The sequence below is a fragment of the Narcine bancroftii genome, chromosome 4, assembly GCF_036971445.1.
Source record: "Narcine bancroftii isolate sNarBan1 chromosome 4, sNarBan1.hap1, whole genome shotgun sequence".
NCBI lineage: Eukaryota > Metazoa > Chordata > Chondrichthyes > Torpediniformes > Narcinidae > Narcine > Narcine bancroftii.
Window position 1 is genome coordinate 264,162,589 of NC_091472.1, and position 27,319 is coordinate 264,189,907.

A 27,319-nucleotide genomic window follows, 5' to 3' on the forward strand; every position below is an offset into this window, starting at 1 on the left:
AAATCAATACAATGCAAAGTAAGAGTCCTTAAATGAATCCCTGATTGAGTTTATTGTTGAGGAGTCTGATGGGTGGAGGGGGAGTAGCTGTTCCTGAACCTGGTGGTGCGAGTCTTCTGGCACCTATACCTCTTTCCTGATGGTAATAGCGAGAACAGAGCGTGTGCTAGGTGGTATGGGTCCTTGAGTATGAAGATTCCACATAGTAAAGCAGCTTGAATGTGGAGTTGAACAGGTAGTCTGCAGATGTTGTGATTGTAGTGCAATGCACAAAAGTGCTGGAGTCATTGTTCACAAAATAACAGAAAGATGCTTGTGAAGAGCAATGGTGCAAAACTGTCCCCCTGAACAGCTTTCATCTCTATTTAGATTTCAAAAGGAAAATAGTTACTCTCTAACTATAACCCCAACCAATTTTTCTCTCTTCTTTTAAAGGTGCTTGGTATCATTGCATTATTTATAAATAACTTGGGCACCACAGAAATACTGTTCTTTTGTTACAGCCCAAACAGGCAGAACATTCTACTCTTGATTTACAGAAAAAAATCCACTTAAGTTGTTCAAAACCTGCATATGACTGAATGTGAGTATAATCTCTGAACATGATAGGACTTGTTTAGAGTGTGAATGGTAACACAAATAGAGTCCACATCTTCATCAATAAGGGCATAGAATTTAAAAAAAGCAATCAGATTATACTAAATGTGTGCACAACACTAATTAGGCCACACCTGGAGCATTGCATCCATTTCTGATCACGAGGTGTTGGGAAATGTGCATGCTGCTCATGAGAGAGCAACAGAAATTTACTGGAATGGTTCCAAGCACGAGGGATTTCAGCCTTTATAAATCTAAGTATTGAGTATAGAAGTTTGTATGTTATGTTAAAGTTATTCAAGTCATTGGGGAGGCCACATTTAGAATATTGTGTGCAGTTCTAGTTGCCAGCAGCAGGAAAGCTATCAATAAGTTTGAGAGTGCAGAGAAGATTTACTAAGGTGTTGCCAGGTCTTCAGGAGTTGGGTTACTGGGAAAGATTAAACAGGTTAGGACGATGCTCCTTGGAACGAAGGAAAATGAGGGGAGATTTGATAGAAGGCTATAAGAATTTGAAGGGTGTAGACAGAGGAGATGTGTGTAGGATGTTTCTACTTAAATTGGGGGAGATAAATATGAGAGGCCATAGCTTTAGGCTGAAAGGGGAAAGGTATAAGGGGAACATTAAGAGAAAGTTTTCACTCAGAGCAATAGGATTGTGGAAGACCTGTAATCTGATGTAGTGAGTGCAGATTCAATCTTGAGTTTTAAAATTAAATTGGATAAATACAGGATAGGAGTGGTCTGGAGGGTTATGTGATGAGAGTAGGTCAGTGGAACTAGCTAGTTTTATTGGATGGCTCAGACTAGAAGGGTCAAATGGCCTATTTTTCTGTGCTGTAACATTCTATTGTTCTATAAGGTGAGACTAGAAATTTGCAGCAATGAAATTTGAGGGGAGATTTTATGGAAGCATGCAGAAATGTGAGATGTTTTTATTGGATGAAAGGAGAGAAGCTGTTCTTATTAGCTGATATGCACATCTTCCCTGGCCCCCTCCTCCCCCATGCACAACAAGAACAGGATTCCCCTTGTCCTCACCTACCACCCCACTAGTCTCCATGTCCAGCATATTCTTCTCCGCCATTTCTATCACCTACTTCATAATCACACCACCAGTCATACAATCCTCACTACTTCCCTCTCCACCTTTTGCAGGGACCACAACCTTGTGCACTCCTCCCTTCCCACCGTCATCCCCTTGGCACTTACCCCTGTGACTGCAGGAGATGCTCCAGTTGCACCCACATCTCCTCCCTCACTAATATTTGGGCCCAAACAATCCTTCCAAGTGAAGCAACATTTTCACTTGTGAATCTCCATGGGTCATCTGCTGCATCCAGTGCTCCTGTTGTGGTCTCCTCTACATCAAAGAGATTGAGCGCAGATTGGGAGATTGCTTTTTTGAGCACCTCGGCTCTGTTCACCACAATAGCATGGATTTCCCAGTGGCCACCCATTTCAGTTCCCCATCCCATTCCCTTGCTGACATGTCTGTCCATGGTCTCATGCACTGCAATAATGAGACCATCTGGAAATTGGAGGACCAACACCTCATCCTCCAGCCTGATGGCATTAACATCAACTTCTCCAGTTTCTGTTAAACCCCACCCCCTTCTTCTTCCTCTGTCATCTCTCTCTCTCTCCCCCCCCCCACCTTTTCCCTCTGTTTCCTTTCACAGAGCCAAAATCAATTCTTTCCTCTCCTCTTATTATACCCAATTAACAACTTTTGTCTTTTGGTCTGGACACGTCCCCCTGGCATTCTTCCATTCATCATTCTATTTTCAGGTGCCTTACTTTTTTTTTGCTTATACCTTGAAGAAGGCCTCAGGCCCGAAATGTCGGTAATATATCTTTATGGACACTACAAGAGCAGCTGAGATCATCCAGCATTTCTGTGTTTTTATTGTAATCACAACATCTGCAGACTTTCACTCTCCTATTAGCAAGCAGACCAAGTGCAAATACAAGAAGGGAAATGTCAGTCAATATCTTTTAATGAAGAATGTGGTCAGAAAAGCACAGTCAGTAAGGATGATGGAAATGCATCTATCAGAGATTTTCAAATGGATAAGGAAAACAGTAATGAATTTCATGCATGTGCAATACAACTAAATATATCACACTTCTCTACAAGTATTTGTCAAAGTTAAGGATTGAATTGCTTCACTAATGCAAAAAAAATCAATCTGCTGGAGGAATTCATCTGGTTGATGTATTGGGAAAGGTTGTGGCTGTCATGTGACAGTACTGTCCCCTACCTAGTCAGAGGTCACACCAGCTGCCAATCAAGGTTTTGTTCCACCCCACCTATTAATTCACACTTTGCTGTTAGATCCATATAAATTACCTAGACTGGACTCTCCAGCCTACCTATACTTGGCCTTGGGCCATTAACTCTCCTGGCACCGAGCTATTGGTTTCTGCTAACAACCTGAGCTGGACCCTCCAGCACTATAAAGGTGCCATGTGTTCTTTGTTTTCTCTCTCTTTGTCAGCTTGGGATCACCCTGCTTCACTCCAGGTCTAGAAATGTGGAAGGGCCCTGGAGAAACTGTTGGTAAGATGTGCACTGTTAAAAGGGTTGAGAGCATTTAATTAGTGTCCCTTGTAGCACAGAGCCGTGGCTGTACTGAGTTGAGGGGTGGTGGGGCATCATAGAGATTTTTCCTTGATCATTGTATGTACCAATTCATTGTGTTTGTGTGTGTGTGTGTTTTGCATCTGTTACCATTTTCCAGACTTGTCTTCTGTAAATAAAATCCGTCCCCATTAAAACTGTGTCCCAAGTCCTTGCCTTTGAAACCTACCAAACCTGTTTCCTCACTCACAACAGTCAAGTAGCATCAGTGAGAGAAAAAAAAAGTCAATGTTTTGAGTCAAAACCCTTCATCAAGAGTTGCTCAAGTCCTGATGTAAATTCTGACTCCAACCCTCCTCCAGATTCCAGTATCTGCAGTCTCTTGTGTGCTGTTGAAAAGATCCTCCAAAAAGTCACAATAGCTATTTAATCTGCAACTTCAATAATTACATTTTTAAGCAGACAGAACAGTTTTGGGCCCTTCTGCCCATGCTACCCAATTGATCTACAACCCCTACATGTATTGAAGGGTGGGAGAAAACCAGAACACCCAGAGGAAATCCATGCAGTTACGGGGAGAAAGTTCAAACTTTTTACAGTACTAGATTCGAACCTGGGTTGCTGGTGATGTAACTGGTATCTATTAATGTACATTTCATTTAATTATTTCTAATTGGCAAATGTTTTATTTTTACTGACATCTTTTTTTAAGATTTAGTGATTTTTTTTGTTTATAAAACAAATAGATTGGTGGGAATAATTTTGGTGAACTGGTCTATATTGTTTTCATTCAGACCAATTTTCATTTCCCTTGAAACTGGCAGAAACCAACAGGATAAATTACAACAGAAAGCTAACTCACCATCACCCATTGCACACACAATAATGCAGTCAGTAGATCTCTTGCCTCGCAGCTTCAGTGCCATGAGTTCAATCCTACCCTGTGCTGCTTGAGTGGAGTAAGCCCTTTCTCTCTAGGACCATGCTCTGGTTCCCTCCCACATACCAGAGAGAGTATGTTAAGTGGTTGGTGTAAATTTCCCCTGTAGATGGGTGGTAGAATAGATGGTGGAATGGGAGTGGGGGGATTGATGTGTTTCATGGTTTGTATCCACTTGGTGTGCAAAGGTCACATGAACATATCCTGCCTGATTTTTTTTTTCCAGCCTCCTGTATAATGTTCATGAGAGCATGGAATGCAGTAATCTCATTAATGGATGCAGATAGTTTTAGGTTTAGGAAACTGAGAAATTTGGCATTATCACCAACTCTAGAATCCCTTCTATGGTCATTGAAAACACATTGCCACCACTGGATGCTGCACATTCACTTATTTGACCATTGGGGAAGGCATACAAAGTTTAATCAAAACATCCGGCTATCTATAAATTCACATGTATAAGATTATTTAATCTTGGAAAAACTGGATCTATTCCTGAAACAGTAAATGCAATGGTTGAGCTATAATGGAAAAAAAAAATTAATGGGATTGAAAGCTAATAAATTCCTAGGAACTGATGAGTCTATCCCAAAAGTTTGAAAGAAATGATTATGGAATTCTGGGTGCATTGGTTGCCATTTTCCAGCATTCCTCAAGAGTGCAAGGTAACAAACATCATTAAACTATTGATGAAAGGAGGCAAATAGAAAATGGGGAACTAATGAGCAAATAATGATTTTAAGAGTAATAAAATGCTAATGTGAAGTATTCACAGAAAATGGTGAAATGATTGGGTAAAGTTATCATGGATTTGTAAAAGGAAAATCATGTATGACAGGACATTTGTAGAATAGATATGGAAAAGTCCATGATGAGTGCAATACTGGATCTTCTTTTAATGAACAAGACAGAATGCGTGGTGGAAGTGTGTATCAGGAACACTTGAGAGCCAGTGATTATAAAGCCATTAGTTTCATGATAATTGTGGAAAAGGATAGTTGTGGTCCTTGGGTTGAGATTCAAAATGAGAAAAGCTAACTTTGAGGGAATGAGAAAGAATCTAGTAAGTGTGGATTGGGACAGGTTGTTTCCTGGCATGCGTGCTTGGTAAGTTGGATGCCTTCAAAGATTAAATTTTGAGAGTACAGTACAGAGTTTGCATGTTCTGGTCAGAATTGAAGGCAAAGTTAATAGGCAGAGGGAAACTGAGGACTAGACTACGCTTTTTGGTCGGGTTGTACTTGTACAATCAGATGGCAAAAAATTTGATTTGACTTGATGTGAAACCTGGATTTTGGAGGTATGTTGAGGATCTGGCTAGGAAGACAAAAGAGGTGTTCTTCAGGAACAGGCATCAAGGAGCAAATGAGGTACTTGTAGAATATAAAAAGGCAAGAAAAAACTTAATGAAATCAGGAAGGCTAAAAGAGGTTGTTTTGGCAGAAAAGATGAGGGAAAATCCTTAGAGCTTCTACTTATCTATCAAGACAAGAAGGATAGAAAGGGACAAAATTAGTCCTCTTGAAAATTAGAGTGATCAGCTATGTATCCAAAAGAGATCGGAGAGATCTTAAATTGGTCTGGAGATAGATACAGTCTCTAGAAGTGAAGCAAGCAAGCAGAGAGGTTATGAAACCTTTACAGTTTAAAGAGTAGGGCTGCTTGCTATCTAAAAGCAAATAATAAATGATAAATTACCAGGGAATAACAAAATATTCCCTCTGACCTTGAGGGGGATTAGTGGGAAACTGCAGACGCCGTGCCAGAGATATTTAAAATGCCATTCGCTGGAGAATTAAAGAATAGCTTATATTGTTCTGTGGATTAAAATAAGGCTAGAAAAATAATCTATAAAATTAGAGGCCTGTGAGCCTGATGTCTACAATAGGTAGAATATTGGAAGGTGTTCTAAGAGAACAGATATACAGTACAATTTGTGTTAATAGGGGCTGATTGGGAATAGTCAACATGACTTGATGCACGGTAGATCATGTTTAATCAATCTTGTAGTTTTTCGAGGGGGTTACCACGAAAGTTAAAGAAGGAAATGCTGTGGATGTTGTCCACAGGGACTTTAGTAATATCTTTGATAAGGTCCCCCTGGGAGGTTGATCAAGAAGTTTCAGTTGCTTGGTATACAGGATGAGGCAGTAAATTGAATTAAACATTGGCTTTGCAGGAGAAGCCAGTGAGTGGTAGTGGATGATGCCAATCATGCCTGTGACCAGTGGTGTGCTTTAGGGTTTTGATGCTCAGTTCATGTTGTTTGACATCTACAGTATATTAATGATATAAATGAAAATGTGGTAAATTGGATCAGCAAGTTTGTAGATGACACAATGACTGAAGGTGTAGTGGACAGTGAGGAAAGCTTTTACAGCTTGCAACAATGGGAAAATGGGCTGCAAAATAACAAATGGCATACACTGAGATTCAATGGGTTGAATATGAAACAGAGCATAATAATAATTATATGTCAGTAATTTTTAGATGGCAGACTGTGGTTTGCAGGGTGTTTATTCTAATTATTGCTGGGGTCCAGCTATTCACAACCGAGATTAATGGTTAGGAGGAGGGGACTAAGTACAATTTCCTGATGATGTATAAGTACAATGTCGGGTGTGCTGTGAGGAGAATACAGAGAGGCTTCAATAGGAATATATCTGGGCAAAGAGAATGGGGATACTAATGATCAAACACCCTCCTCTTCAAATACTTGCTCTCATTCTGCTATTATACCTCCCACCTACTGTATATGACAAATGGAATATAATATAATAAATGTAAGGTTATCATCCAGTTTAGGAAAAAATGTTAAAAAATGGTGTATTCCATGGAAGATAAGAATCTGAAAGTTGTTGGCATTCAGGACATGGATATACTTTTGCTTCAAGCACTGAACATTTGCATGCAGGTAGAACATATCCTATTAACAAAATTTATCAGGGTGCTGATGGTTCAGATGCAGGGATTATGTTTCCTCTGCTTGCGATGTCTAGATCCAGGATTGTGGTCTCAACATAATGGATTGCTTTTAGGAGTGAGCTGAGATGTAATTTCTTCACTCAGTCACACTGTACCTTATAGGCAATCTCCCGTTTGCCAGTCCCGACAGGTCATTTTCATCTTGGGCATCCAATCTCTCTCCACATCCTGCTCATACTAGGATGTTCCTGAAGGCCAATGGCTTCTTTCTTGTCTGGCTGAACTTGTTCTCACATTGAACAATTTCTCATTTAACTCCATTCACATCCTCAAAATCAACCATCCAGCCATGGAAATCCATATGAATGATCATCTTGGCTATCTCTCAGTGTGATACATGTAACAGATGTAGTTCAGTCCTGCACATGACTTCTCTTTTTCTATTTTGTTTTGCAATTGCTTCCTGCTAGCTCACAGGTCTCTAGGTTCCTAATAACCCGTAAATGTACATTATTTTGTTGATCACAAATTCTGTCTACAGTTTGTTCTTCAACTAAACCAGCTCATAAAATGACCAGAAAAATTTAACATCATAGAACTTGTCACAGTTTCTCCTTGCTTTGAAATAGGATTAAATACAGAAGGGTTAATATTTGAGGCACTAGTCCAGACCCTCCAAAGCATTTTCATTTAGCTGGACAAACTAAGCAAACACGGAAAGAGAAAAGGGTTAGACCATCTGAACACAAGGACAAAAGCATACTGTTTGATTCTGTGACTGCAATTTTGACTTCTGGATTAATTATTAAAGAACACAGAAGTTATTTTCGTTCTGGTTTAAAACTATTCAAAGAGCAAAATTCCCATGGCCTCAACAATACGATATTGTTATTAAAGTACAACTGCAGAAATAGGAACTAAAATAGAGCATGTTCCAAAGTAAAATGTTCTGTTGAGTTTGTTTGCATTTGTTACAAGTTTGTATTTATATGGAAATTGAACTGCCAGGGAGGTAGCCATTGGAAAGGAGAGTATAAATTAAACATGCAGTACACACACTGTATTTAAAGACCATAATATAGATAGAGAGAGAGAAGCCTTCTTCCAACACAAAGCTAGAGTATCGAACAATACAGCCACCTTCCTTCGCTGCAATTCTTTGTCTCTGTTATCCTAACAGGAAGAAGGGAGGGGCAAGTGGTGATAGATACTCGACAGAAGATGGGAGAGGTGGAGAAGCAGATAGGAAGGAGAACACTTGGGGGAAGGAATGGAAATGAAAATGGGAGCAGGAAGATGACATGGAAACCATGGAAACAGATAGAGGTGGGAGTTGAAACAAGATCACTGGAAATTTAAACAATGGATATACCAGTGTGGCACCCAGTTTGACTGAAACTTGCAAGGACCATTGTACAAGGCAATTTTTTTTTTACAGGCTTTTGCTTTCCTTCAGTACTCCACATTTCTTCAGTCCAATGAGTGAAATAATTTAAATCTCTCACTGGATTACCCAAATTGAGCAGTAAAACAACAGGTATCACATTCTATAGGAAGTCGTAAGGGCCACACATCAACACCTGTGATATTCCAATGTGACAGACTAATAGATTTGTTCTATCATCCAAAATACAAATGGTTGAGATTCTCACACTGAATATATTCAAGGCTGGGCACTAGGAGAATTATGTGATTTGGCAATTGGGCAGGGAAGTGAATTTAGGATACGGGATTGCTCAAGATCCTACAGAATGCTGGAGTGGGAGAGAAACTTCCTCCTGTTCCTGATCTTTAATTTCTTTGATGCACTATTATCTAAATAAAGATGAGCAGTTCTGAGTTGACAAAAAGACCATCTTGCCTTATCAAATTCATAAGAACACAATTTACTTAAACTAATAAATAATTTATAGGCTATTGTGTTGATTTGTTTTTAATTCCTAGAGTTGGTCCAAAGAAAGTTTCCTCATGGACCATTTAAAAATGAATGAGTTTTTTTTAAACAACCCAAGAGCAAAATATTGCAGATGTGGGAAATCTGAATTAAAACATGTTAAGCTTGATAGATTCAGAGGTTCAGCAGCATTTTTGGAGAGAGAAACTGAGTCGACTAGATATTTGTGCTAATTCTGCAGACCCCTAAAGGGACAACATCTAGAATATTGTCCAATCTCCCTCCTTAAGGAAGGATAATCTTAGGAAGGACAGAGTGCACCAAAGATTCATAGATTGATTCCTAAAGAGTCTCTATTATATGAGGAGAGATTAAGTAGAATGGGCCTTTATCCTGTAGGGTTCCAAATGATGTGAGGTAATTTCATTATAACTTTAAAAGTTTTTAAGGGACTTGATAGCGTAGACATTGTTTCATAGAACATAGTACAGCTTAGGAACAGGCTCTTCAGCCCACAATCTCTGTGCCAAAATGGTGCCCCACTAAGGTAGCTATGCAAGCAGTAGGAGACACCCAACTTCTCATTTCTGAACCATCTATCCCATCAGTCACCTGGCACTCAATTTTGCACTGGCTTTCACCAACCATCTCAAAACCCACAAAGCTGGAGTAGAAACAATGCATTCTCCATCCTCAGAGACAGCCTAAGATGTAGTTCATAGATTGGACATCACTGGGAGGAGGAATGTAGGTGACAAAATTTGGAGCTGAGTAAATTTTGGGTTGTGACATTGCGGGGTGGGATGGTTGATTGTTGAGAGTCCATTGGGTAGAAATTAAGAATAGTAAAGGGAAAAAATTACTGGTGAGAGTTGTGTATCACTCACCAAATAACGATAGCATCATTGCGCAAGCAATTAACCGAGAGATAACTGAGGCATTTAAGAACAGAATGGCAGTTGTCATGGGGGACTTTAACTTTCATGTAGATTGGATAAATCAAGATGGTCGAGGAAGTCTGGAGGAGGACTTCATAGAATGGATCCATGATCTTGAGTAGCATGTTAAGGAACCAACAAGGGAGAATGCTATTTTAGATCTAGTACTGTGCAATGAGGTAGGTAAAATTAACAATCTAATAGTTAGGGACCCTCTTGGAAAGAGCGATCATAGTATGTTGGAATTTCTCATACAGATGGATGCTGAAATAGATCTAAAACTAGTATATTAGACTTGAACAGGGGAGACTACAACAGGATGAGGGAGGAATTGGTTAGTGTGGACTGGGAGCACAGGCTAGTTGGTAGAACAGTTGAGGAACAGTGGAAGACTTTCAGAGACTTTTCACAGTGCTCAACAAAAATATATTCCCATTTTTATTTAAAAAAAATAAAGCCAGTAAGAGAGAGAAGAGCCAGCCTTGGTTAACTAAGGAAATAAAAGAAAGTATAAAATTAAAAGCTTATGTGCACAAAGGCGCCAAGAGTTGTAGAAAACTGAAGGATTAGGAAAACTTTAAAAGGCAACAAAGGAGAACTAAACAAGAAATAAAGAAAGGGAAGAAGGATTATGAAGGTAAATAAGCACAAAATTTAAAAACAGATAGCAAAAAAATTATAAATATTTAAAACAGAAGAGGGTGGCTAGAGTCAACATAGGTCCCTTAATGGATGAGAAAGGGAGATTGATATTGAGAAATGAGGAAATGGCTGAGGCATTGAACAAATATTTTGTCAGTCTTCTCGGTGGAAGACAAGTCCAGCATGCCAAAGAGTGGTGATAGGGATGCGAAGGGAGGTGAGGGCCTCAATAAAATAATTGTTACCAAAAAGATATTGATGAGCAAACTAATGGGACTGAAAGTGGACAACTCCCCTGGTCCTGATGGGAAATGGTGGGAGTTATAGTTGATGTGTTGGTAGTCATTTACCAAAATTCTCTGGATTCTGGGCAGGTCCTGGAAGATTGGAAGACAGCAAATGTCATGCCACTTTTTAAAAAGGGATGTGGGCAGAAGACAGGTAAATATTGGCCAGTTAGTCAGGAAAATGCTTGAAACTGTCATTAAGGATGAAATAGTGAGGCACTTAGAATGAAGGGGTTTCATCAGGCAATGGCTGCATGGATTCAGAAAGTGCAGGTCTTGCTTGACAAACTTGCTGGAGTTGTTTGAGGATATAATGGGTGCAGTAGATAGAGGGGAACATTTGGATGTCCAGAAGCATTTGATAAGGCGCTGCACAAGAGGCATGTCAACAAGATACAGATGAATGGAGTCAGGGGAAGTATATTGGCATGGATTGAGGATTGGTTAACTGACAGAAGGCAAAGATTTGGGATAAATGGGTGTTTTTCTGATTGGCAGACAGTGGTAAGTGGGGGGTCGCAGGGGTCAGTGCTGGGCCCGCAGCTGTTCATCATTTACACTGATGATTTGGAGGAAGGGACAGAGTGTAGTGTAGCCAAGTTGGTAAATGATACTAAATTGAGTGGAAAAGTCAATTGTACAGAGGACATGGAGAGGCTGCAGAAGGATATAGTTAAGTTAGGTGAGTGGGCAAATGTCTGGCAGATGGAGTACAATGTTAGTAAATTCAAGGTCATCCACTTTGGTAGAAAAAATAGAAGAGCAGATTATTATTTATATGGTGAAAAACTGCAGCATGCTGTAGTGCAGAAGGGTTTGGGAGTGCAACCCAAAAAGTTGGGTTGCAGTTACAACAGGTTATTAAGAAGGCAAATGGAATGTTGACCTTCATCGTTAGAGGAATTGAATTCAAGGGCAGGGAGGTCATGCTGCAACTAAACAAGGAACCAGTGAGGCTGCTGGAGCACTGTGTGCAGTTCTGGCCTCTATACTTGAGGAAGGATATACTGGCCTGGGAGGCTGATCCTGGAGATGAGGGGGTTGACCTACGAGGAGAGAATAAATCATCTGGGATTATACTCACTTGAATTCAGAAGAATGAGAGGAGATCTTATAGAAAAAAAAATTATAAAAGGGATAGATAAGATAGAGCCTGGAAAATTGTTTTCACTGGTTGGTGAGACCAGAAGTAGAGGACAAGATTCAGGGGTGTAGATTTAAGAAGGAGATGAGGCAAAACTGTTTTTCCCAAAGAGTAATGAATCTGTGGATTTCTCTACTCAGGGAAGCGGTTGAGGCTACTTCATTAAACATATTTAAGGTTCAGTTGGATAGATTTTTACATTAAACAAAAGGAATTAAGGGATATGGAGAAAAGGCAGGTAGGTTTAATCAATGATCAGACCAGCCATGATCTTATTGAATGGCTGAGCAGGCTCGATGGACAGATTACCTACACCTGCTCCTATTTCTTATGTTCTTATGTATCATATATATATTTTTAAAATATACATATGTGCATGTAATAGTTGAATTTTGTAGACAAATTTTTAGGGTAAAATTTAGGGGTTCAACTATTGCACGTATATTACTTTTGACTGTGATAAGTACCAGTTTTGCTCGGAGCATCGAGAGCTCCGATGGGCAGTTGGGTGGGCAGCTTAAGTCCACTGCTGGGGCAATGGGAGCTCAAATGGGCAGGTGGCCAGGGCATCGGGAGCTTAGATAGGCAGGTGACCGGGCCAAAAATGGGGGTGGGCGGGTCAACTTTTACATGCAATGTATGATAAATGCATGGTTGAGATCCATTGGATTATTAGGTCAAATTTCTGGTTTACTTGTCTATCTCTGCAACACTATATCACTCTCATGCATTTGGAGAGAATGCTGGAATTAACTCTAGTCTTTCTTAGGCTGTAACTAGGAATTTGTATTTCCATCTCATTTAGTGAAATATTACACTTCCCATTTAGCCTATTATGCTAACCCAAATGTATCTTTCCAATTGAGGCACCTATTTTAAATAGGTGCTTGCTTTTAAAATTCTTCTTGTCTAAGATAACAATTTAATTCTCTTTAAAAGAATTTATGCAATGGTTTCAAAAACAGTTTGTATCAGACAGTTCCACATTCTAACCAACCTCTGTGTAAAGAATGTTTTCTAATCTCCCTTTTAATTTCCCAAGCTATTATCATACTTGTGTCTTAGTTATCAGCTTGTTGACCAGTTTAAAAACAATTTGGCATTATTTATCTGATTATAACCCTTACAAATCTGGAAGATTTCCATCAGTTCACCCTTTAACATTCCCAGGCCCAATGAAAAGAGTTTAATGTAGTACATCCCAATGGATTTGTACTACATTTTTAGTTCAGCCGGTCAAAGATCTTCTACCATACACTTCCCCCCCCCCCCCCCCCCATTCATGCTCCTCTGTTGGTCACTCTCCAGCCTTGGAGGCAGGAAAGTTCTTGCTCCCGTGATTTGAACACAGAAACAGAAAAGATGCATGAGCTCATGTTATTACAGCTGTGCATCTTATATGATGTCAAACAGAGGTCTCTTTTGGGCATAAAAAGAAATCACATGGAGTTTTTCTGAGGAACTATGGGATCAATTATTCCTGGTGTTTCTACCAATAATTATCCTCCCTAGCCAAACAAAAAATGTATTGTCTAAGAAGTCCTCATCGAAATATCTTTTCTCAGTGCCATGTTGATGAAAATTAGTACAGGTATTCCATAGTGGAATGTGACTGTGATGATTCCCAGACTGGATCACACACAGATGTGGAATATCGATTTGGCATGACTCCAATTATGTGATTTCCACATCAAAGGCATATGGAACGATATTATTTTCCACACAATGCTCATTTACCATAAATACTCATGTAATTGCTGATTGCATCTAATAGTCAAACACTCCACTTTTTTGGACCAAAAAAATGGGTGTTTTTGTATAACCTGTGTAAAAGTTGACCCACTTCTATTTTTAGCCTAGATCGCCCACATATCTGAGTTCCTAATGCCCCAACAGAGAACCTTAACCCTGGCCACACACCCACTGGAGTTCCCAATGCCTTGATTGCCCGCCTATTGGAGCTCCTGATGTCCTGACTGCAAATCCTCGTCACACTTGCTCGTCCATCCAAAATTTCGACTGTGGATCTTTGCCCCTGCTATCTGCCCCTCCAAATGCCTGATGCCCTGGATGCCTACTCATTTGAGCTCCCGACCATGGATCCTCACCCGTTGCCCGCCCATCCGAGCTCCCGACATCCTGATTGCAGACTCACCAACGGGTCCTGGCCATCTGACCTCCCAATGCTTTGAACAATGCAGGTACTTGTAAAGTAGAAGTTGACCACCTTTTGTCAACCCAAAAAAGTGGTCCAAAAAATTTGATAATTACATGGTAGATACGGTGTTCTGAGGCATTCCTGTTGTTGAATATTTCTTCAGAACTGCTCCCAGAGCAGGTCCTGGAATTGTACACCACCCTTGGAAGTCGTCTTATTATTTTCCCCTTTTGGCTTAAACTCCATTCCATCCATTGAGTACACACCAACTCGAATACATTCCCACCCACTGATCTCACTTTGACCCTCACCAGCTCCTGCTGGACCCTCACCAGCTCCTGCTGGACCCTCACCAGCTCCTGCTGGACCCTCACCAGCTCCTGCTGGACCCTCACCAGCTCCTGCTGGACCCTCACCAGCTCCTGCTGGACCCTCACCAGCTCCTGCTGGACCCTCACCAGCTCCTGCTGGACCCTCACCAGCTCCTGCTGGATCCTCACCAGCTCCTGCTGGACCCTCACCAGCTCCTGCTGGACCCTCACCAGCTCCTGCTGGACCCTCACCAGCTCCTGCTGGACCCTCACCAGCTCCTGCTGGACCCTCACCAGCTCCTGCTGGACCCTCACCAGCTCCTGCTGGACCCTCACCAGCTCCTGCTGGACCCTCACCAGCTTATTTCAGTCCTTTCCATGTGATCTCCTCTGCAGAGGGAAAATAAAACTCAGATTGTATTATTGCTTTGCAGAAAATCCTTTGATCTTCAAAGGTGTCACTGAGCTTCCGATTGCTTGTCACATTAATTCACATCCCATTTTCATTCTGCTCTAATGAAGGCTAACACAAGTTCAATTAATAAAATCTCATCTTCCTTCTAGGAATCCTTGAGACTCAACACTGAATTCAATGGAGACACACAAGAGACTGCAGATGATGGAATCTGAAGCATAACACAATCTGACAGAGGAACTCGTTGGGTTATGCAGCATCAGTGGGAAAATAATAATTATCATTTATTTGATGAAAGGTTCTGGCCAGAAACTCCCACCAGTGTCAGTATTCCTACCTACCAATCTTGAATCCAATCCAACAACAACCTGCTGGAGGAACTCAGCAGATCAAGCAGTATCCGTAGGAAGAAAATAATTTTCAATGTTTTGGTTTGGAACCCTTCATCAAGGTGGATCTCTTGTGTCTCCAACCTTGAATCTTAGCCTCTCAGCTACCAATCTATCCCTTCACCCTCCCAACATGGATTTCACCAGACGTACTGTATATGCTCTGTGGTAAGTTTAGTTGTAGCTCTTCGGTTCAAATAAAACACATTGTTATGCAGTTCATCTCTGGACACGAAGGTGACTTTGCAGTCCCAGTCTGGAAGTGCAGTCTAGCACAATGGGGGCACTGGAAGTCTGTTTTTGTGGATGCTGCTTTGTGACTCCGTTCAGTTTTCCATCAGTTTTTGGCAGTGTCTGTCTTCAAAACTGGTGTGGCTGCTAACAGATCTTACCAGTGGGATCTGTCAGAAGCTGCAGCTTCTAGTTCTCTTGGTAGGATGTCACAGAAGCGTAAAATTTTCTTCACAGCATCTTTATAGTGCTTTTGTGGATGGCCTTGAGATCTCCTTCTGTCTTCAGTTCACCATAGAGTAGCAGGCAAGGCATACAGTGGTCATCCATTCTGATGACTCCACCTGGGCTCTGATCATCAGGGATTTGATGCTAGTGGACTTTTCATGACCCAAGACCTCCAGGTTGGAGACATAGTCTTGCCCACAGATGCCAAGGATGGAACGGAGGGTGCGCATGTGGAATTTCTTCAGTTGTTTGATGCGAAGTTGGTAAAAATTCCAGGTCTCAAATCCATATAGAAGAGAAGGGATGACCACAGCTCTGTTGACTTTCAACTTTGTGGAAATGCAGACATTGTGCTGATTGAGCATTGTGGTATGTAGCCTCCCCAGAGCCTGGCTGGCCTGGAATAAATGTCCTTGTCCAAAGACCCATCATTCAAGAAGATGCTCCCCAAGTATTTGAAGCTGTTTACATTTGTCAGCTAGGTGTTATCAACAGTGATTTTTTGGTTCTATGGTACGGGTGTTTGGCATGGACAGATAGAATATTTCAGTCTTTTTCAAGTTGCTGGTCAGGCTGAAGAGTATAGCAGCATCTGAGAATTTGTTCAGCATTAACTGTAGATCACTATCTTTGTTCACCAAGAGGGCCCAGTCATCAGCAAAATGTATCTCTTTAATGACTGTGTAGAGACACTTCACCATACTTTCAAGCAGCAAAGGTCAAAGAGAGCCATCCCATCGGTACCTGATGTATACTCCCTCCTCCTGCACATGACAACATGCAAGTGAAGAACAAATTGAACAAGACTGGGGTCAGTACCATCAGAAATAACAAATGCAGCTGATGTACCACCACTGCAGAGGGCCTGTCCTATCATTCTGTTGTGGAGCAGCTGAATCACCTTGAATTTCCTTGGGCATCCATAATATCTCAGGATTATCTGGAGAGCCTCCCAGTTTTCAGTGTCAGATGACTTTGCCAGGTCAATGAAGACAAAGTAAAGAGGCTTGTTCTGCTCGATGAACTTCTGAACATGTCTCATGGCAAATATTATGTCCACTGTACTCCGTTCTGGCCAAAAGCTGCATTGCGCCTCCGGGAGTTTCCTTTCCAAGACAGTGACGAGTCTGGTTCAGGAAGATGTGGGCAAAAGTTCTGCCTGCGATGGACAGCATTGAGATACCCCTGTAGTTTCTGCAGTTTGATTTGCTTCCCTTATTTTTGTAGAGAGCCATGATGATGGCATCGCAGAAGTCATTAGGAATCTCGGTGTCTTGGAATGCCTGTAATGCATTTATTTGAATTCATCTGCAAGATTGCTTTATTGATCTCATCAGTAGAGGGCGACAGGTCTAGGTCATCCAGGACTGGCTGCTGAGTGATCTGCTGTAAGATATCAGGATCAACTGTGGATGGCCCATTGAGTAAGTTGGAAAAGTATTCAGCCCAGCGGTTCTTCAGTCCCTCCTGGTCTTTGATCAGCACGGTTAGTGTAGTGGTTAGTGCAACACTATTACAATGCCAGTGAGTTTGTATATTCTCCCCATTTCTGCGTGGGTTTCCTCTGGGTGTTCAGGTTTCCTCCCAACCTTCAAAATGTACCAGGGGTTGTAGGTTAATTGGGGTATTTGGGTGCCTCAGGCTCTTGGGCCATAAGAGCCTGTTACTATGCTGTATGTCTAAATTTTTAAAAATGAATTTGAATATGATTTTAAAAACCTGAAAATAGAAAGTTGTTGTCAGTGTAAAAAGCTGCAAGAAGGCACATTTCCTTCAAGCAAAGAACTGGTATCCTTACTTACTTCAGTGACATGGCTGAATCTTTATTACTGCCTGATGTTTCCCAGCAAGTCATTCAGTTACCTTCAATCATCAGTTCAAAGAGAAGGCTTATTTTTCAAACTAACTGAAAGCAGACAAAAAACAACTTTGCTATGCCCAGGAATGTTGATAAATAACTCTTTCCCCCCCCCCCCCCCCCTCACCCACACACACAACAAATCCACAATTGTGACCTCCATTAAGGACAAATGAGAAGGATATCATTTGCAGTTTCCCCTCCTAGAAAGAGAAGAGATTGCAGGAAAATAAGTGAATAGGTCATTCTATTGGATTCCTCTAAGAGTGAGTGAATAGTCAATGAGCCAAATGACCTCCTTCTATCACATAGAAAACATGAAAAATGTAAGGTCCCACACAGGCAAGGATAAAATATAATTCTTCCTACATGTGTTAAGGGGGAGAAAAGGTTGGAGAGGGGCCCAGAAGTGATATGTCAGAGAGTGTGAGAGATGAAGAGATGGGTAGTGGGAGAAACCATTCATCTCTCACACTTTGCCCTATCACTTCTGCTTCCCTCCCCACCCCCCGCTTCTTTCCTCTTTTATATATGTAATTTTACATTTTTATCTTATTATTGATGAAGGGATTTTAACTCAAGAAATTAACTGACCATTTCTATCCATGAATGCTGTCTGACCCAGTAAGTTCTTTTGTCTGCTCGGGGGCAACTTAGTTAGTGTAGCAGTTAGCGCAATGCTATTATAGTGCCAGTGACCTGGGTTCGAATCTGGCACCGTCTTTAAGGAGTTTGTATGTTTTCCCTGCTCTGGTTTCCTCCCACATTCCAAAGATGGACAGGGTTAGTAGGTAAATTAGTCACATAGGCGTATTTGAGTGATGCAGGCTCGTGGTTCTGTTACTGTGCTGTATCTCTAAAGTAAACATTAATTTAAGATTTGAGGATCTACAGCTTTTGTGTTTCACTATTTCAACATGGTACCATTGCTAATGTGAAAGATAAGAATAAATAAATTAGAGACCAATCAGTTTAATTCCACGATGGACATAATTGGAATTGATCCCATTGACCAATATTAATCTTCATTTAGAAAGGTAAACATTAATCAGGAAAAAAAACAGTGCACTTTTGTTCAGGGATGGTCAGGTCTAACTAATTTGATTGAATTCTTTGAAGATTCAAGGAGGATTGATGAAGTTATTGCTTTTGATTTTGTCTATGTGGACATAGCAATATGTTTTGGGTTCCAGATATGGTTGTTCAAAAAATTTAAAGCTTATGAGATCCAGGAGGAAGTGACAAACTGGATACAAAATTTACTATGTGACAAGACATAAAGAGCAATGATTGACAGGTGCTTCTGAGAATGGAGGACTTTTACAATCGGTTTCCTCAAGGCTCAGGGTTGATCCTTGTTTTATTCATAATTTGTATTAATTATTTAAACCTAAGTGTAGGGAGCCTGATAACGAAACTTGCAGATAAAAACAAATACAAGCAAAATGTTTAATGAATGGAAAAGATAATAAATTCATAAAAATATAGACAGAAAATAAATATTCACAGTCATCCCGTTGCAAAAAATGGCGTAGCAATAGTGCAGACAATCTTTTGTGGAGTCAGATCAGTTCCTGATTACAACAACAAGGGGACATCCAAGAGCTTGTGTTGCTGGAATGAAACTGTCCTTGTATTTAGAGGTGCTGGTCTTCAGGCTTCAGTACCTTCTGCCCGAACGTCATAGAAACTATTATAGCAGGATCAGGGAATAGTTATATTCCCAGGACACTACGAAACAAAAATAATGCCATGCATAACACTTGCACATCAAGAATATGAAGGCAATAGCTCATGAATTTGCCATAGATTAAGATCTGTAAGAGCGAGATAGATGGTAAACAATCTGACAGGACATTAGGCATAATCCCTGAGAGCACATGCCCACAAAACTATTCCAGAGGATTCATGTGGATTAGTGTGAGACTGATTTTGACAGTTTTCTGATGTTGTTTGACAATTTTTTGAAATGGATTCAAGCAGTTTGAGGGTTCTTCAACCACTTTAAAATGTATAATAGAGGAACTTGGATCTTTTTAAGTAATTATTGCTCGTCCAATGGACACTGAATCTAACAGTTTGCTCGTTCACAGTTTGGATAATCTCAGTGTGAAAAATTATGGACCAAAGCAGGAGAAACTATTAAAAATTTTAAAAATGTCAGAGCTTCTCTCTCCACATGAACGGCCTAACCTATCTCCAGTATTTATCCAATATTATTTTATTTCCAGCAGCTACAGGTTTTTTTTGCTTTCTCATTGCAAATCCTTAGTCTCCTTCTTCATATGGGGAGCTTGATCGGTCAGTGGACACAGCAAGACCTCAATAAATAAATAGCTGGTGGAATGTATATCCTCTAAGAGGATCTAAGTTGCTGAACAGCAATTACTTTTGAACCATTGAGTTGGAGAGCTGAATTTGGGGAATTTAAATACAAGAAACTAAATACATTGAATAAATATGTAATTAAATTTAAAAACTCAGACTTAGTAATGTTAGGCCCTACCAGTAACCCCAAAGACTAGGCTCAGGAATCGATAGGCTTTAATATACAGAAGATCCTTGCTGGCCTGGATCCAGGTATAGGAATGGAGGGAAGGGAGAGGTGGCTCGACATTTATGGCCCAGGACCACGGGGGAGGAGTCATAGGGTATGTGTCATCAGTGGGCGGGCCAGCTCCATCTATACAGTAGTCAACAATAACTATATATAATGGAGGAAACCTATCACCACAAGTAATGAAAGCTGTGAATAAAGAAGTGAAATTGAGACATTGTTTATTGGAAACAACTGGAAAAAAACCCCAATAAATAAATAAATAAAATTCTAATAAATCAGAATCAATTAAAAAAATTAAATAAAAGTTCAAAATTGTAAACATAAAGAGTAAAAGGGCCCTTTGCATAGCTGCAGCCGAGATGAGGAGAACCAAGATGGCAGGACCAGACAACGTACCTGTGGAGGTCAATTGACGGAGGTCTTCTCAGATATCTTTAGCATCTTACTGCAGCAGTCCGTTGTATACACAGGGTTCAAGACAGCCACCATCGTCCTGGTAACTGAGGGTGACAATACAGGCTTTAATGAATACTGCCTTACCTTCACCATTATGAAATGCTTGGAGTGCCTGGTAATGGAATGAATCAAAGTAGACCTCCCTGGGGCACTGGACCCATTTCGTTTGGCCAATAGAAGAAACCATTCCACAGATGATGCTATAGCCTCGTCCCTTCACTTCGTCCTGATCCATCTGGAGAAAAATGATTTGTACCCCAGCTGCTGTTCATTGACTTCAGCTCAGCATTTAATACAATAATTTCCCAGAGGCTGGTGGAGAACCTGACCTCACTGGGACCCAACACCCTTCTCTGTACTGGATTCTGGACTTCCTAATGTAAAGACCACAGTCTGTCTGGGTTAGTAGCAAAATTTCTAGCACCGTCACTCTGAGCACTGGTGCACCTTAGGACTGTGTGCTCAGCCCGCTCCTCTTCATGCTACTGGCCCATAACTGTATCGCCAGATGTAGTTCCAACTATGTCATCATTTGCAGATGACACAAGAGTAATTGGCCTCATCAACAACGGTGATGAGTTGCACTACAGAGAAGAGGTAGAAAATCTCATGATATGGTGCAAGAGCAACAACCTGAGTCTCAACGTGGACAAGATGAAGGAGATGATCATAGACTCCAGGAGGACTAAGAATAACCATCCTCCACTACACCTCAACAGAGAGAGTGGAGAGCACCAAGTTCCTTGGAGTTCACTTAAATCATGACCTATCATAGATGCACAACATCTCCTAACTTGTCAGGAAGGCACAATGACAACTGCACTGCCCAAGAAGACTGAAGCAGGCAAGGCTACCAGTCACCATTATGTCAACCTTCTATTGAGAATTCTACTGAGAGCATCTTGCCCAGTTGCATCACAGTGTGGTATAGTTGCTGCAGAGAAATGGATTAGAGGTCAATCCACAGGACCATAAGAGTGGTGGAGAGAATCACTGGAGTCTCCCTCTACTCCATCGATGTAATCTACTGGGATCATTGTCTGAAGACTGCACAAAGTAATTGAGGACCCTTCCACCCTGCACACAGCATCTTTCATCTGCTCCAATTGGGAAAGAATACAGGAGTATCAGAGCCAGCACCATCAGGCTGATGAGCAGCTTCTTCCCACAGGCAGTGAGAATGCTAAACAACCAAAGAAATTGCTCACTCTAACTATTCAAGTCTTTCATATTCATGAACCAAATTAATTTATTTGTATCTATGATTCTATGGCATACTGTATATATTTTTTGTCTGTATGTGTGTTATGTCTGGTTGTGTGTCTGCATGTTTTGCACCAAGGACCGGAGAATGCTCTTTTGTCAGGTTGTACTGGTACAATCAGATGACAATAAACTTGACTTAAATGTTCTCTGAAGGAACACATAAACCTTCAGTGAAGATGGGAGAAATATTCACCCAGTGGAGTGCCTAGGCTATGCTTTGTTCTTAGCAGCTGTTTGAATAAAGTTGTGTTTGAATAAAATGACGTCACCCTGGATGAAGGGTTGTTTGATGCCATGCGCCGTTGGAGTGACTCTCTTAAAGTGTCTCCTTATCCATTCTTAGTAAAAGTCTTTATCTTTATTTGTATGTTATTAAGTGTTACTAACACATTTTATCTGAAAACTTGGGGCAGGGGGAGATTAATTATCTATAATATTATTGTTCATCTTTTAGGCGGTTCCGTAGAGGAAGAGGAACCTGCAAATGTAGTGACAGATAAATATTTTCAAAGAATGACTGAAGTGCTCCTGTGGCAAATGCTGAATGTCTGCAGGGAATTCACAACAGCCGACCAATGAAACTTTTTCCCTCAGCTTATGCCTGCAGTAAAAATTGTGAGTAGTTCACTTGAGTTGTTAAATGTCTCGTATAAAAAAAAACTGTTAAAGTTACTCAAATAACAAAATTTCAATTGATAGCAATTGGAAAGTGATTTTTAAAACAATGACAAAAAATTGAAAGACAGAATTAAATAAATAGCAGTATTCAAGTAAAGGAGCCCTATTTTGATTGACAGCTGTATTCCTACAATCTGCATTGAAGCCAATGGGGCTTTGTAACGACATGGGAATTTCATAAGGTTAGATCTCTGCTAATTAATTAATTAATGCAGCAGAACCTGCTATTTGGATCATGCAGGACTTTTCTGTTTGACATTCACTCACTTGATCTGACCGACCTGTGACTGCTTAACCACCAATATATTCGACTCTGCTTCTCACCAATTATTGATCATTCGAGGTGGTGATTTTTTTTTTTGCTGGTTTTCCCAGATTTATTCTGCTTGATTAGGAAAGTCATGCTGAGGCAACACAGTTTGTTCTAGATGTTTTTGCAAAATGGATGCAAGAAGGTACAGGCTTAAACCTGTCATTGCACATATTAATCTTTGGATCTGTACCACGGTCAGGTGACCACCTCATTCTCAGCCACTTGTGTTCTTTCTGACAGCAAAATGTTTTTAGCATCTTATCTACCCCCATGGGTACAGAAGGTAAATTGTATGAGGAAAATACCTAAAAAAAAGTTGAAGCCTAGAGTTTACCTTTTCAAAAGCTCATCAGCTTATAATACCAGGAAACCAACTTCAAGTCATGCCATGAATTAGTCACATAAAAGAAGACAAGACTTATTAACAATTAAAATCATTTTACTGATGCAGCAAGATTTAGAAGTGGATACTTACCCCTTTGTTGCTCAAAATATTTATCAATAATCTTTGCAGATAGTAAAAATGGCAATATTCCAGATCAGATGCTTCCTGATTGTATATATTCTATTACTGTCTGAAGATGGCGCACAAAATCATTGAGGACCCCTTCCACCCCACCCACAGCATCTTTCAACAACTTCTGTCAGGAAGAGATGCAGGAGTATCACTAAGCTGAGAAATAGCTTCTTCCTGTGAGCAATGAGAATGCTGAATGATCAAAGGAACTGCACACAGTAACCATCCGAGACTCTACTCTTTACCAATCAATATTTGTTTTGATATATGTATATTGATCCTGCATATGTATTGTTTGTAGGTGTGTTAGGTCTGGTTGTGTGTCTGCATGTTTTGTAGGGTTGAAATTGCACAATCAGATAATAAACTTAACTTGGACTACTCTTTGCGTAGCCTTGATTGCTATCTTTTATATGCCTTCACATACATCCACCTGCAATGAGTGTAAAAAGATCATGAAAGAACGCAATTTAATGGAGAAGGAGAATTGCCGTCCATTTCAGAAACAGAAACTTTGAAATTCTTTTTAAATTAACATTGCCAGCGATGGGGAGAATTTCACTTCTTAGGGTGGCCAACTGTTTCACAGTCTAAGTGCTCCAGATCTATTACTGGTGGAGTTTGTACAATTTCTATGTAATTGCATGCATTTCCTCCAGGTGCTCTGGCTTCCTCTGGCCTCTTGCTATGTCATTGGAAAATATTTTGGAATACATAGGGTAGAGCATTTGTGGGCAGGATTCACTCATGCCAAAGTTGGCCAAGGTTCAAGAGTGTCTGAATTTGAGATTGTGAATTCAATCCAAATCTAGATAATTAAGCATAAAATCTATGCTGTTACTTTCATGCAGGACTGAGGTGCTCTTAGGAGGGTCATATATTCACGGTCATAAAGTTGTACAGGACAGAACAGGTCATTCGACCCAAATCATCCATGCTAATAAATTTGGCATTCTGGAGTAGTCTCATTTGTCCTCATTTGATCCCTATCCTTCTAAACCTTTTCTATCCATAAATCCATTCAAATGTCTTTTGAATATTGGAATTGTACCTTATTTATCTCCTTACTGCAGTCATAGAGTCATACAACATGGAGACGGACCCTTTGGCCCAACTTGCCCACACCAACCACAATGTCCCATATTGCTTTAAATCTATCCATTCAATTTTTTTCTTAAATGTTAAAATGGTTGGGAGATCAGAACTGCACACAGTATTCCCTAATGTAGTCTCACCAATGGTTTGCACAGGTGCATCATGAGGTCCCAAGTTCTGTGCTCCACCCAATGAAGGAGAGCGTGCCAAATACTTACCATATATAGTTATGCAACCGTCAAATTTTGTAGATCAATTTTTAGGGTAAATTGTAAAGGGTCTTAAATGCACACCACTTTTGACTGTGGTAAGTACCTGTGTACTTACAATGTATCGGGAGTTCCGATGGGCGAGTGGCTATTTGAGATAAGGTGTAGTAAATCTGCATTCAGGGTGTCAGGAGCTCAGGTGGGCAGATGAGTAGCCAGGTCTGGGTGGTAAGTCAGTTTTCAGGGTGGCAGGAGCTCCAGTGGGTGCATATATAGAAAATGCCATATTTTTTGTGGCCTGAAAATAGAGGGGTTGACTTTTATATGGTATCGACTATTACACAAATGTATATGGTATTTCACCATCCAGTTCACCTAAGCCACCTGGAATTGTTGAATTTATTTTGGTATTTTATTTTAATTTTCATAGACTTGTAAAATTCAAACACTCGATTTTTTTTTTTAACATTCATGTAACATGCAGAGTCTTCTCCATGGATTGTCACCTTGTCATGATGGAGAAGCTTATATGGTCCTGAAATCCCAATTTCCTGTGGAAAATCCACTTTTGTAATTTTTTTTAGAATGTCCCCCAGATCTTCCCATTTGTACACAGCCAAGTGGAGTGGACAAAAGTTCCAACATCCACACCACACTTAAAGCAAATTTCTGAAATTTCAGGCTTTGATTTGTATAATTTTTGTGGTGTGAGGTACAACTGGTGCAAAAAATTGTATTTCACCAGTCTGTATCTGGCATTGATGACTCCAGTCACACTGTTCAGACACAGGTCTTGCCACCATTCTTCATTGCTTGCTGTGCCCAAGTCCGACTCCCATCTCTCCCTCAACCTGTGTAAGTGTGGCTTTGGGCCTTCACTTTCGAATATGTAATACATCTTAGAGATAAATTTACTCACATTCCCCTGTTGAATTAGAACCTCCACATTACTACATCTAGGTAGGGTCATAGATGGTCCCAGTTTTCCCTTAAGAAAGATCTTATTTGCAGATAACAGAAGAATGTTCTATTAGACAAATCATATTTGTTCCTCAACTGCTCAAATGACATGAGCTGCCTTCGCCTGTAACAATTCTTGATACTCCTGATCCCCTTCTGGCATTAGGTGTCTAAGATTTTATTACCCAGAGTCAAGGGTATTAAGCTATTCTAGGTCAAAGGTGTTTTTGGAGATAATCCCACCCTCAATCCAATACATTGATTTATTCTTTGCCATATCTGAAGTTCATGCTTTAGTGTGGGGTTATCCATTTTCTTTGAAATTAATTTAGTGTCCCATTTATATATAAACTCTCCTGTTATCTTTTCACCCACTGCATGTAGTCCAGTTTCTGCCCAGGAGGGGTGGGGGGCCCGCCCTCAAAGAGTGAGGTGAGGCGATAAATATTTTTTTGAAATCAGGTAATTTTAATCCCCCAAATTATAGTCCCACCTCAACTTTTCCATGGAGATTCCAGCCACTCTACCGTTCCACAGGAATCTCCTGACACATTTGTTGAGCATCTTTTTTAAAAAAAAGCCCTAGGGCAATGAAATGGTTAACAATTGAAAAGGATACTGGAGCCTTGGCATCACCTTCATTCTGACACAGTTCACTCTGCCCACCAGTGTTATGAGCAGTGTCCTCCATCTAGCAAGGACCTCCTCAATCTTCAAGAGCAAAGGGAGATAATTACATTTGTATAAATTGCACAAATCTTTGATCTCCAGATATTTAATGCCTTCTTGCACCCATTTAAATGGACTTCTCTGTTGATATTGTTTATAATCCCAGTTTGTCAAACTGAAATAAACTTTTAACATGAATCTATTCCTGACCCTGGGTGAGTCCATACCTGGAAAACTGTATGCAGTTCTCATCTTCTTACTGGAAAAAAATAAGCTCACTTTGGAGGCAGTGCAGAGGAAATTTACCAGGTTGATTCCAAAAGTGATGGGGTTAGCCTATGAGGAGAGATTGAGTCACCTGTGACAATACCTGCTGGATTTCAGAACAATGAGAGGGTTTTTTATTGAAACATATAAAATTATGAAAGGGATAGATAGGTTAGAGGGAAAAAAGTTATTTCCTCTGGTGGATGAGACTAGAATTAAAGGATGTGGCTTTAGGAACTGAAGGTGGGGGGGGTGGGATGGGTGGTGGTGGATAGATTTAGGATGGATCTGAAGAGAAATTGCTTTTCACTGAGAATAGTGTATTTATGAATTTTGTGCCCCAGAAAGTAGTGGAGTCTTCCTCATTAAATGTAATTTAAGGAACAGTGTACATATTTTTGCATAGTAGGGTAATTAAGAGTTATAGAAAAAAGATATGTAGCTGGAATGGAATCCATGGTCAGATTAGCAATGATCTTATTGAATGGAAGAGCAGACCCAATGGGACAGATGGCCTATCCTCGTTCCAATTTCTTATATTCTGCTGCAAGCTACCTGATACACATTGACGAAAAAGAAGTTGAAGGGATCATATACCAAGTGACAAGCAGGAAGGCCTCAGGAATAGGCAGCATAACTGCTCAAGTCCTCATGCTTTATTGCAGGAACTTCATCTGGGAACTGGAGAACATATCACTGGATCCAAGAGACACTGCCATTTTGACCAACTTCAAGAAAGGAGATAAATCTGCTTGTGGGTAATGGTGTTGGTGTCTCCCCACAGCAGT

At 40.4% G+C, this 27,319-nt stretch overlaps 1 long non-coding RNA gene across 2 annotated transcripts in view; it reads left to right on the plus strand.

The window, feature by feature from the left end:
* Nucleotides 1-27,319, plus strand: part of LOC138760115 (uncharacterized) — a 60,154-nt gene extending 32,835 nt beyond the window's left edge. The window contains exons 3-4 of one of the 2 annotated variants that reach the window (XR_011355428.1): nt 22,278-22,438; nt 27,197-27,319. This is a non-coding gene — a long non-coding RNA (uncharacterized lncRNA). Of the gene's footprint in view, nt 1-22,277; nt 22,439-23,328; nt 23,685-27,196 lie in introns of those variants that run through there. The other variant, XR_011355427.1, reaches the window with a different exon arrangement.